The sequence below is a fragment of the Hibiscus syriacus genome, unplaced genomic scaffold (assembly GCF_006381635.1).
Source record: "Hibiscus syriacus cultivar Baekdansim isolate YM2019G1 unplaced genomic scaffold, ASM638163v2 tig00110777_pilon, whole genome shotgun sequence".
NCBI lineage: Eukaryota > Viridiplantae > Streptophyta > Magnoliopsida > Malvales > Malvaceae > Hibiscus > Hibiscus syriacus.
The window spans coordinates 2,153,724-2,166,011 of record NW_024062858.1 but is presented as its reverse complement, the minus strand read 5'-3'; the positions used below and the strand labels follow the sequence as shown (position 1 = coordinate 2,166,011).

The window sequence follows — 12,288 nt, the reverse complement described above, 5'->3', positions numbered from 1 at the left end:
TGATTTCACACTAAAACGGCTCTATTGACTCTACTAATCATCCCCAACGTTTAGAATCATTTGAAGATGTATTTAAACAAGCTTAGAAGCCATTAATTAACAACAAGAAAACACAAGAAACAAGAATTAAGAGAGAATCAAAGAGAAAGCATTTTTCATTCAATATTCATTTTGCTTTCAAGAACACTACTTGTACTCATTTATATTCATTTTTAGTGTTATTTTCTCTGTTCTAGAATTGTGCAAACAATCTACCTTGTGAGGATTTCTTTGTAAATTTGCAAATTTGTAATATTCTCTTTGAGAAAAAGTGTTCTCAAGAATTGGGGTATATTCTTGAAGGTGTTGTAAGGTTATCTTTTTGGCCTCAAAAGAAATAAAAAATTAGTGAATTTGTTGGAAAATCCTTAGTGTGGATAGCTAAGGTAGTGGACGTAGACTTTGGTTGAGAAAGTTGAACCACTCTAAATCGTTGTGCAAATCTTTTCAATTTTTTGCAAAAGCTTCCACCAAAATTTTAATTGCCAATTCACCCCTCTCTTTGCCAATTTCATCGATCGATTAACTCAACAGAAACCTTCTTTGGACCCAAGGTACTTGTCTCTTTCTAAAATATTCATGATCACTAGTTACAACTCAAATAGTGTATCAATCTTTTATCATATGCACATGCACTTCATGATCTGTGATGTTAACCCAAAAAGGAAAGCATGTAATGTATCGGAGCTTTTTTCCTTTTGTGAGTTCCTTCTTTTTTGGGATGGGGGCCATCATTAGGAAACAATGGCGTTCTCTTCCTTTCATTTTTAGTTTATTTTTGTACTTGTATTAATGAGGCACTTCATATGATACTTGTATAACCGGGTCTTATCTTTATGGGCGAGCAAAATTTGATTTAACTCGAAAAAATTAATTTTTTTTCTTTCAAATTTCAAGTTATTTGAGTCAACTCAAATTTTTGGTTCGGATTTTGAATTTGAATTTGCAATGTTTGAATAACTGAAAACTGAATTAAAACAATGTTGTTTTGGTCTTTAGCTAAGTAATTTGATTTTTTAGCAATTTGGTCCTTGATTTCCCATTTTTGTCTTCCTTCGTTTTAAGTCTATTTTTTAATAAATTTGAACCACATGCACCTCAACCACATTAGAATACCTATATAGCTTAAATTCCTCTTTTTGACAACAATTTTCTTATTTTTGTAATTTTGTCCCTCAACATTACTTGATTGAATTGTTTTTTTTTTCAATTCTTCACTCATTTTAAGTCCATTTTGACCACTTTTGAACTGCATGCTCCTCTACCACTCTAGAATAACTATGTCACTTCCATTCCTGTTTTTGACCACAAATTTTCTCGTTTTCTCATTTAGTCCCTCAACTTTCCTTTGAATTCAATTTGATCCTCCATTTGTCTTTAAAATTCTCTATTTCCATCAATTCTTTGACTCCTTTATACTCTCATCAATACTTTATCCTTAAAAACCATTCTTTTAAATAATAACATTATAACTATATTCTATAATTTTAGATGATATTTGATTTATTAAATAATATTATAAATCTTACTTACACACATGAAAATGAATATAAATAAATATATTTGTATATTGTATACGATTAGAAATAGTCGTTTAATTTGGAACCAATCGGTACCATAGGCCCATAACATTATAAATAATTACATTTAAATTTGAACAGAAACTCTAACAAATATATATGATTCCACTTAAATCAAATCGAAAAAAATTTCAAATGAAGTTTAAATGATAAAATGGTACTCATAAACTCGACTAACTCGAATTTTTTCAACTCGACTCGATCGAGTACTCACCTCTACTTACCTTGAGCTTATGAATTTAATGGTATTATTGAGGGGGTTACAAAATGACCGGGTGCCGTCACCAAAATTGCTAAGTTCCTTGATTATTTTGTCTATGTGGGGATTTGATATCTTTACTGTTTAACCTGTCTTGATGTCCAATCGAATAACATTTTTCAACCTCTCTGTAAATATAGAATTGTGGAGTTGTTTATATCATAATTGCAAAACTATCTGATTCATTTTGTTACCTGGTTCACAGCAAAGTTATGGAAGTCTTCACTAAGGCTGCTGAGTATATGGAAATTCCAGTTCGTAGGACTGACGATGAACCTCTCCAGAAGCTGTTCATGTCCGTCAGGAGTGAGTTGAATCTGGACCTTAAGAACATCAAACAAGAGCAAGCTAAATTCTGGAAGCAGCATCCAGCTATAGTAAAGGTAATTTATAGGCTGACATTTATCTTTATTGAAAAATAGGATTTTTTTCCCAATTTATGGGGTTTCTTATTATTGCATTTGTGTCATTTTGTATCCAGACCGAATTGTTGATTCAAGCCCAATCAACCCGTGAATCAGCATCCTTATCTCCAGCCCTGCTTGCTGATTTTAAGCGCATGCTAGAACTTGCACCTCGACTCCTTGAAGAATTATTGAAGGTCATATCTGTACCTGTATATCATAATTGAGCATCTATGACTGATTTGGATACCTCCTCTGTTCTATACCTTATATACGGAGTATTTTTTCCCCATGGAAATTCAATCCTATAGGAAAATGTTAAAGTTGAAATTTGTGGTTCATATAGTTACCATATTGCTAAAACCCTTCCTAGGGTGGATGCATGGATATCCTTAATGCTTCAGGATTATAAACTGTAAGATAACTCAGTAATATGGCTCATATTAACCTTTTTTAATTAAAAGTCGAAAAATATTCATTTGAAATATTCATTTGAGAAGTCCTACCAGCCCCTTGCATTGTCTAGGAGCTTAAGATATTTAGGGCATGTGTTAAATTCGAATGAAGTAAACCCAAAAAAGAGAGTTAGATGAGATGACAGATTTCAGAGTGAATGGTGGAATGAAATTGTAGCCAACAAAAATTGACATGTTTACCCATGGGGGTTGCCCATGAGTACCATGTCTTCATGCTTTAGCCTGCTATCTGAGTTTCTTCTATCCTTGTATTGCTCTGAATAATATCTAACGTTTATATCTTGTTTCCGTTATTAATATGTATTCTATTGCAGATGGCAGTTGTCCCACGAACTGCTCAGGGTCATGGATGGCTTAGGCCAGCAGTAGGCGTTGTTGAGCTTTCTCAATGTATTATTCAGGTGTTTATTTTGGGGGATAATTAGCTACTGCTTTTTGTATAATCATTTCTACGTTATTGCTTGCATAAACAAGTTATTGATTACTATCTATTAAAATTCCTTACACATTATTCAACTCAAAATATTTTGAAATAGTTGAACCTTGTCTAAGTTATGCCCACCCCTTTTTGCTTTGAACTAAAATTTCCCTCATCCTCCACAAGTCCTCATTTTCTTGGAGTAATAATTACTTTATGAGAATTATCTCATAAATCCTAATATGTTTTTATTTTCATTTCCGATTGATAATTTTCTCCCCTTCCTCTTCTTTACATGTTGCAGTTGCCCTCGTTTCCGCTCTTGTTAATGCTTGATGTTATTTATTTTGATTGATGTAACAGGCTGTCCCACTAAGTGGAAGAAAGACAACAGGCGGATCTTCGGAAGGCATTGCATCATTCTTGCAGCTGCCTCATTTTAGTGAAGCTGCCGTCAAAAAGATAGCTCGCAAGGTAAGTGATAAATGTTAGGAAGAATGCATGCACTGTTCAACATTTCACCTTCTTTCTGTCAATGAAGGTGTCCGATCGCTTTCTGGTCTATGTAGGAAATTTAGTGTAATCTGCTTTGATGCTTCTGTATATACGTAAACTACAAAGGAAGCATTTTGTTTTGTATATATTTTGGTTATGTATAGGAAGATTCTGCTCATTTTGGGAGCTCTCAAATGAACTTTTTCACATGTTTCTTAAACTAGACTTAAACAGGGAGTATTCAATTGAAGAAAATAGCGAGTTCGATTGTGGTTTTCTTTTCCTTACCCCCCCCCCAACACACACCTGAATTTGTTTACATATTTATCTTCAGTTATTTCCATTTGATCTAATTGTAGACACCCGTTTTTGTCCGGGTCTTTTCTATCTAATTTTAATTATTTTTATTATTATTATTACTATTATTGTCATTTTTATATTATTATTATTATTATTTAATATGTATTTACATTTTTTTGCAGGCTTAATGGGCAACCCAAATTACAGACAAGCCCAATACACCCAAGGCCCACTCGTGTGGCCCATCAACCCAGAAGCCCAACACATTAGGGTTTCTAAGCCCTGAATGGTTCCCAACGTCGCCGCCGCTCAAGCCAAGTTGCACTTCCCACCGCCGTCGTCACTGTTGCCGGTCCATCTCATCGTCGCCGTCATCATTAACAGAGGCCGAACAGTGATAGAAACAGTGAAAAAAAACAATCAACAGAAACCAAATCAATATCAACTTATCATATACAGTAGCCTAAATCTGAAAACCCATTAAAATAACACCCAAAAATCCCGAAAAATCTGGACTTTATTCACCCAAATCAGAGAAATCAAATCCTATCCATAGACCTCATCATCTCACCAAACGAAGCAAAAATCAACATGCAAAGCAAGATAAAAGGAAAGAGCAAAGAGAACAGAGGGGGGGCGGTGATAACAAAAAAAAAAGAGAGAGACCATTCGGGTTTTACAGAAAGAAAAGAAAAAAATCAAAGCATAAAAACAAAAGGAAAGAGAGAGAGAGAAGATCTCACCGTGGGTTCGAAGCGGTTGGGAACACCAAGAGTCGCCGGATTCTTGTTGCTTCGAGAGGTAACAACCTAAGATTTAGGGGTCTAGATAGGTTTTTAGGCTATAAAGTTTAGGGTTCTGGTTCAAGGGAGAAGAGAGGGTTCATTTGGGCTCATTTTCACTTCTCCGACCGCCGTGCGCAGCCGTCGGCCCCGCCGTGGGAGCCTCCGGCCACCGTGGCCGTTCTCTCGTTGTTTGAGAGAGTTGGGAGAGTTCTCTGGAACTCTCTCTCTCTCTTCATCTGTTAAAATGAAGCAAAAATGAGGGGAGAAGCCGTTTTGGGGGCTTGGGTGGGGAGCAAAACGCAGCCGTTTTGGGCACCCCATTCCCGTGTTTTCAGAGTTTTAAAGGGCTAATGGCGTGTTTAGTCCCTGCAGGTTGAGAAACTCACCCGTGTCTCTCATATATTTAGGGTAAATCGCACTATAGGTCCCTTGCAGTTGTAATCCATTTATTTCAATCATATACTGAAAAGTTTGCTTTATTATATTTTGAGCACTTATGTTTCTGTATTTCCATTTTAGGTCCTAATTCTTGTGTTATGATATTTTGTGGGTGTTTGAGTTTAGCCATCATATTTGCAAATGTTCTATTTTGGTCACTGTCCGACATTTTGTTTAATTACTTTTGATCCTCCGTATTTCTGTGAAATTGTTTTAGTCCTCATTTGCATGGTTTGTGTAATTATTTGATTTTACGCCTTAGAGTTTAGATTTGTTTCATTTCAGTCCATATTTGGTTATTTATTTCAATCTCATTAGTTTTTAATTTAGGCTATGATATCTATAATAATTTTATTTTAGTCACTTATTACATGTGTTGTGTGATTTTGGCTGATATTCAAATTTGGCCCATGAATTTATGATTATTCCATTTTAGTCACTGTTTATTATTTGATTTAATTACTGTTCGGCCCTCTATGTTTCTATTGATATTTTAATTTGGCCTTAATATTTATGCATGTTACATTTTGGTCACTCTTACAGTTTATGTATTTTGTATTTTGTATACCATGTTCATATAGTTTGTATTTTGGTCACTAGATCTTCTGTTGCTAATTTTATAAATTTGTACATTGTATTCTACAGTTATATATTTTATTTAGTCCTATTATTAAATGTAATGTTATTATAGTCATACTTGACTTTGGTCCCAATGTTTGTAATAATTCATTTTAGTTCTCTATATTATTTTTGGGTTATCTTCATTTGATACATGTATTATTAATATTTGTAATTCGGACTTTGGTTTTTACTGTTTAGTCCCATTAGTTTTTATTTCTTTATTTTGGTCCCTAAATTTCTTTTTCTTCTGTTTTTAACCTATTCAGTTTCTGTATTTGCTATTTACTCCCTTAAATTCTTGTATTACTATTTCAGTACATCAAGTTTCTGTTTTTCTTCCTTTTGATCCTTGTAATTACAAATATTTACCTTTGATAATATTATCTTGGTTTTATATTTTCTTTTATTTTAGTCATTTATGTATGATTTTATTGCACTTATTATTTGGTTGTTTGTAGTATGTAAATAATGTTTTTTAGTAATGTAAATATTTTATTTTGTATTTCCAATTACATTTATTTTCATTATATTTTTATCTATATATGAAATATTCGACTATATTTTCAAGAACACGTATGCATAGAATGGGCGTGGAAAGTACCACTTGGTCGAAGTGGTACGATCCGATACGGCATTTTAACGATATAGGAACTTGCAACAAGTCGATTATATTTTACTAATTAATTTATTTTAATAATGTAATGTGTGTTTTTTAATTTAATATTTATTTCATTTTTATTTGAATGCAAACGTTAATTTCATTTTTATTCGATTCGCATTTTATCAAGAGGGAAATATTCTTTATGGATAAGAAATAGTCGAGTTAATTTTCCCGATGGAGGATTACTAATTTCGATATTTCTTTTCGAGTTAAAGAATTTTCTGTAAATAATTAACTCGAAGCAAATTGATTAAATTTCAATAAATGGATCGTAATTTAACTTTATATTCGATTTATAATTTCCATCATCACGACGATATGTAAGCGATACAGTACCAATTTTGGGCGTTGTGGGGGTGCTAATCCTTCCCCACATGTAACCGACTCCCGAACCCATCAAATCGATTTTTTGGTAAACGTAGACCCCTTTTGTCTTTAAAAATGATTTTTCTTAAAATTATTTTGAAAGACGTTTTTAGGTATTCGACCTGCCTAATCTAAAGGTCGATGGCGACTCTTTTCAATTTTATTCAAATCAATTCAAAAATCACCCATTTTTTTCAAAATAAAGTCGTAATCGTTTTTTTAAAATAATATTAAATTGTTTTTACAAAAAAATGGTTATGACAGCTTGGCGACTCTGCTGGGGACTTTTTTTTAGAGAGTCAGGCTGTATGTCGTTTACATATTGTCATCTTGGTGGAAATTATGATTTCTAGTTTTTAGTTAATTTATGATCCATTTATTGAAGTTTTTAATTACTTCATTTTTTATCATACCAACATTTTATTTTTTTGCTTTAAGCTCTGTCCAAGCTTTTGTCGAGTTTTTTCTTTTCATTTTGAGTCAAAGGTAGGTATGTTCCTCCTCACACACATCACATCATGTGCATAACATAAGCTCTAGACACGAGCTTCGATCCAAATTAGTTGGGGTGAATGCTTTACTCTCGTAAGAATTTATTCTTCGTATGAGTTTTAGCAAATAACCCATGGGATACATACCTTATACCTTCGTAGGGATTTATTCCTCGTACGGGTATAAGACAGTGAATCCCCTCGAATTGAACTCGTTCCGTTTGAAACCTGTAATGGGTGAGGATCGAGGGTCTGGCAGCCCAAGGGGGGCACCGACATCAAGGACAATTCGAGTCCCCTTTCCTGTTAGAACCGAAACCATGCATATAGTGAACCGTAGAATGGTCACCCTAGGTATAGTTATATCGAACCTCTGTCCGTCAGTAGGTACCTAAAATATGTGTGCACAAAGGAGGAATGTTTCTAAACCCTTACCTTTTGTTTAAATTTGTAGAATATATTTTTTTCCGAATAAAGCATGCGAACTAGATACCATGTAGTTAGGACCAATTTCTTGAAAATAGATCATTTTGGGTAGATAGCATGTCCGGGTAGGATTGTTATTTAATTGAAAGCATGTTTGGGTAAATATCATGACGGGGTAGGTGATATATCCATCTCTGAATTACATTTTTATTTGTATCAATTATTTTACATGTACTAACTTATTTTTCTCTTTTGTTTGTGTATACTAACTTATTTCTTCTCTTTTGTTTGTGTCATTTTGTCATTTGCATTGCATTGCGTTGCATCATCATAATGCAAAAGTGTTGATCCGTAAGGGGATATTCGAGAGAAAATTTTCACAAGAAGAAATAAAAGTTTTCAATCAAGCGATCGCATACACAGACATGCATCGAGGGCTAAAAAGAAGTCCAGAGTATAAGAATGAGATTTTCTCGAATATCGTGCATCATTCGAGACTGATATGATAATCCACTGATCTAAGGAGTAATCCAGCAGTAGATTCTCATCCACAATTATTCCATCGTTAACCATCAAGGAGTGAAGCACAAACTTCAGCACCACCGAGGCATTAACGAAGTCTGTTTACAAAACGCTTGAGGGGCATCATTTTCAAGGATGAAGATCCAAGATGAAGCAGCGACCCATTTCAGATTCAACATCTAAGAGAAGTCAAGTCTGTAAAGTGGACTGTCTTGTAATGTGAAAACTTTTATTTCTGGTGAAAATTGTTCTAAAATATTCATTGTTGGGATCCACATTTCTGCATTTGCATTTGCATCGTTGCATTTTGCATAACATTCATTTAAGCATGTTTACATGCATTAATCATACCTTGCTGGAAACTTTGAGGAAGCACTTCTAACTGTGCAATTGCATTCACACAGTACTGAGAATGGATGCAAAATTTGAGGAATTAAAGAAAGAGCTAAACGAGAGTTTGCAAAAGATGCAAGTTGAGTGGGAGGTTAAAATGGAGCAGATGCAAAAGACCACCGTGGATCGTATCTTGCAAAACCAAAAAGACCTAGTTGACCAAATGGTAGCAAAGATGGCTGAGCTCAACCAAGAAAAAGGCAAAGAAAAGATTTCATTGACCCGTGAAACAGTTAAATGTGTGAAAGCACAGGCTAATTCACAACCACTTATCTCGTCCAACAGGATTCCTAGTCACCAAGCGACGAGAAGAGCCAAGAACGAGATCCCAGAGAATCTGAAACAGTGGTGCAGAGAGACATTTCAGGGAATGAGAGGACAAACCTCTCACAACGGGATGGATGCAACAGAACTAGTACTAGTTCCCGACTTGGTGCTCCCGCCCAAATTCAAGATGCCCGAGTTTGAAAAGTACAGGGGAACCAGTTGCCCCAATGCCCACCTCACGATGTTTATTCGAAGAATGACTAGATACACTAACAATGATCAGATGTTGATCCACTGCTTTCAAGACAGTTTGATTGGACCTGCTTCAAGGTGGTACCACCAACTGAGTCGTTCTCAAGTCCGCTCCTGGAGGGATTTGGTTAGTGCTTTTCTGGGCCAATACAAGCACATGATTGATATGGCCCCCGATCGAACAATGCTTCAGAATTGGGGATGAAGAATTATGAGAGTTTTCGACAGTACGCACAACGATGGAGAGATATTGCATCTCAAGTGCATCCACCAATGACTGAAAGAGAGTTCATCACTATATTCATAGATACATTACAGTCTCCTTATATCGACTACATGATAGGGGTTGCCACTAAGAGTTTCTCTGACATTGTCATGTGTGGAGAAATGATTGAAAGAGCTATTAATAATGGCCAGATATGTGGTACTAGCCATACTGACATTGAGGAAAGAGCTGAGGTCAGTCTAGTGGATTTAACTAATCTGGGGACCGTGTCTCATAATGATTTTCGTAAAAAGACATGCATCAATCCAATTCCGATGACATATGAGGAATTGCTCCCAGCTCTAATTGAGAACAACCTGGTGATTCCAGTTCAATCCAAACCAAGAACTGACCCATATCCTGAAGGCCATGATATTAATGCCATATGCAGCTATCACATTGGGATCTCAGGGCATACCACTGAGAATTGTAGGGCATTAAAGTGCAAGGTCCAAGATCTGATCGATTCAGGGACATTAACGTTCAATGTGTAATGGGGCATTCTGATCGGAAGTCGGTCGGGGCATCCATCAGGAGATTTTGTTGCATTCATGCATGACATCTTGTTTGAATTTGTTTTTCTTTTGGTTCTTCTTATGTTTAAATTTTTGTAAGTCACTTGACGTTCGAACATTGTAAATAAAATACTTCCTTAAAAAAAATGACAATGAGCAAATTTTAATCTTGAATTCTTTGAATATCATTTTAATTAAAAGCATTTTAATAATTGAGGTTGTAAATCTTTGACAAATGACAAGATTGAACCCTGCAAAACAATGACCCCTTGATCCTAATCCAGAGGTACACCAGAATACATACCATTTTCTTGCAGGGACCGAGCTAGTTTTCTGTTCACATAAAGAGTCAATCAAAGGGTTTGGCATTCAGGTATGTGTTAGGAGCGGATAAAATGGGGCAACTAGCACATGAGATTGCAAAACTAATTGGTTATTATTTCTGTTTATGACGTTCAATGATGATCATAATCTTCTCAGATGGAATGGTCAAGTAGATGAATCTAGTTTAGGTCAGTTGCTTGGGAATTGAACTCTAACGATGAGATTTTCTGACCTTCAACAAACACCGAGACTATAACAGGTTCTCCTCAGCGAGCTTAAGAAATGGAATACGTAAACAAACAAACAAAAACATATATATGTATACAATAAAGCTGAGCTATTCTGCTAAAGCAATTGGTAATAGAGGAAACTCGAAAGCCCTGGCTTTATGAATAGAGTACATTCAAACCATGAAATTGATCGGGTATTTGGCAATCCGGTGTATGCTCCACTGTGGTTGTCAAGTCGAAGACTTTGTGACGACATGAATCCTTCAGCTAGCCTGATAAAGGCAATTATAAATATATGTACAATAAAGCTGAATTCAGCTAGCCAAACAATGGCAAATTAAATCAAATTTACTAAATAAGGAGTTTCGGTGAATATGGACTAAGGGAGTTGAGGAACGCCTGTTATAGTCGACTTCACACGAGCACTCAGAATTCTCGTTTTTAGACCGATATTTCTGCACTACCTTGACTAGGTAAGTCTACGAAGCTTGAATAAATTGAAGATTTCAGAGAACTGAAACAAAAGTGTTCTAAAGAGTTTAGCAAGTGACTATGCTAGTGGTGTCATTTTGTTCGCCTTCGATTAAAATGCCAAATCAAGAAAAAGGGGTATGTCATTACCTTCACGAGGACCAATAGATGAAACACACCTTAGAATTTAGGTAGCCAACCTCTAAACCCACCTGTCGATCTTGATATTTGTCAAAGATTTGTAATTATCAATGATTAAAAGAGCATTTGATTCTTTTGATATCCAATGAATTCATGTTTTATAATTGGCTTCAATTGTGAAACTTAGAAGGAGGCAATATTTTTCAAAATTTTGAAAATTCAAGAAGAAGAAAAACATTTTCAAACAAGATAATCTCTCCGGCGGAAATATCTTGGAATTCAACAAATATATCTCCGAAGCTCAGAGTCGAAGTTGGGCAAGAGAAGCTATTTTGGGGCAAAATTTGATGAGGCAAAGAAAACAAATTGTCTCAGGTCAAGGTTTGTAAGGGTACACATTGGTGGAAATACGGACAAACTGAATCAATGATAGAGTGAAGACTGCTCTCGCAACCATTCTCCTTTCATCTCGAGAAAAACATACATCAACATATACATACATACATACACTTACATACATGTTACATAAGTTTGCATCTTTGCATCAAACGTTTATCACCATGTGCAATAAACACTTTGAGTTTCCCTCTCTTGAGGACAAATAAAATACAAACTTCATCATGACATCATAACATCAAAGATTAGTCATTCATAAATACATCATTTTGATCTCTCAGGAAATCAAAGCTCGGAAATGACTAGATATCTCTAACTTGAAGAAATAATGACATCCACAGATTTGACTTTTTGAAGTCAACAATCGTCTCTTCTGAAGATATTTCCATCAGCAAGAATAAGCAGATTATCAGTATCCTTTGAGCTGTTTTTTTTCCTGGAGACAAATATTTGTCTCTTGAGACAATTTCTTTAGAAAAAAATATTTGAGTTTGTTTCCTTTGAAACAAAATTTTGTCTTATTTAAGGTAGTTTCCTTCGAAAACAAATTTTGTCTCGCTTGAGACAGTTCTTGAAAAACAAATTTTGTCTCACTTAAGACAATTTATCTGAAAACAAATTTCGTCTCGCTTGAGACATTTTTCCTTTGAGATACAAATTTTGAATTTGCTTCACTTGAAACAAAATTGATCTCACTTGAGATTGTTGTTTTTTAAAAAACAAATTTCGTCCCGCTTGGGACATTTTTTTCCT

At 34.9% G+C, this 12,288-nt stretch overlaps 1 pseudogene; it reads left to right on the top strand.

Moving 5' to 3' along the window:
* LOC120139879 overlaps positions 1-12,288 on the top strand; it is a 42,130-nt pseudogene that overhangs the window by 24,717 nt on the left and 5,125 nt on the right.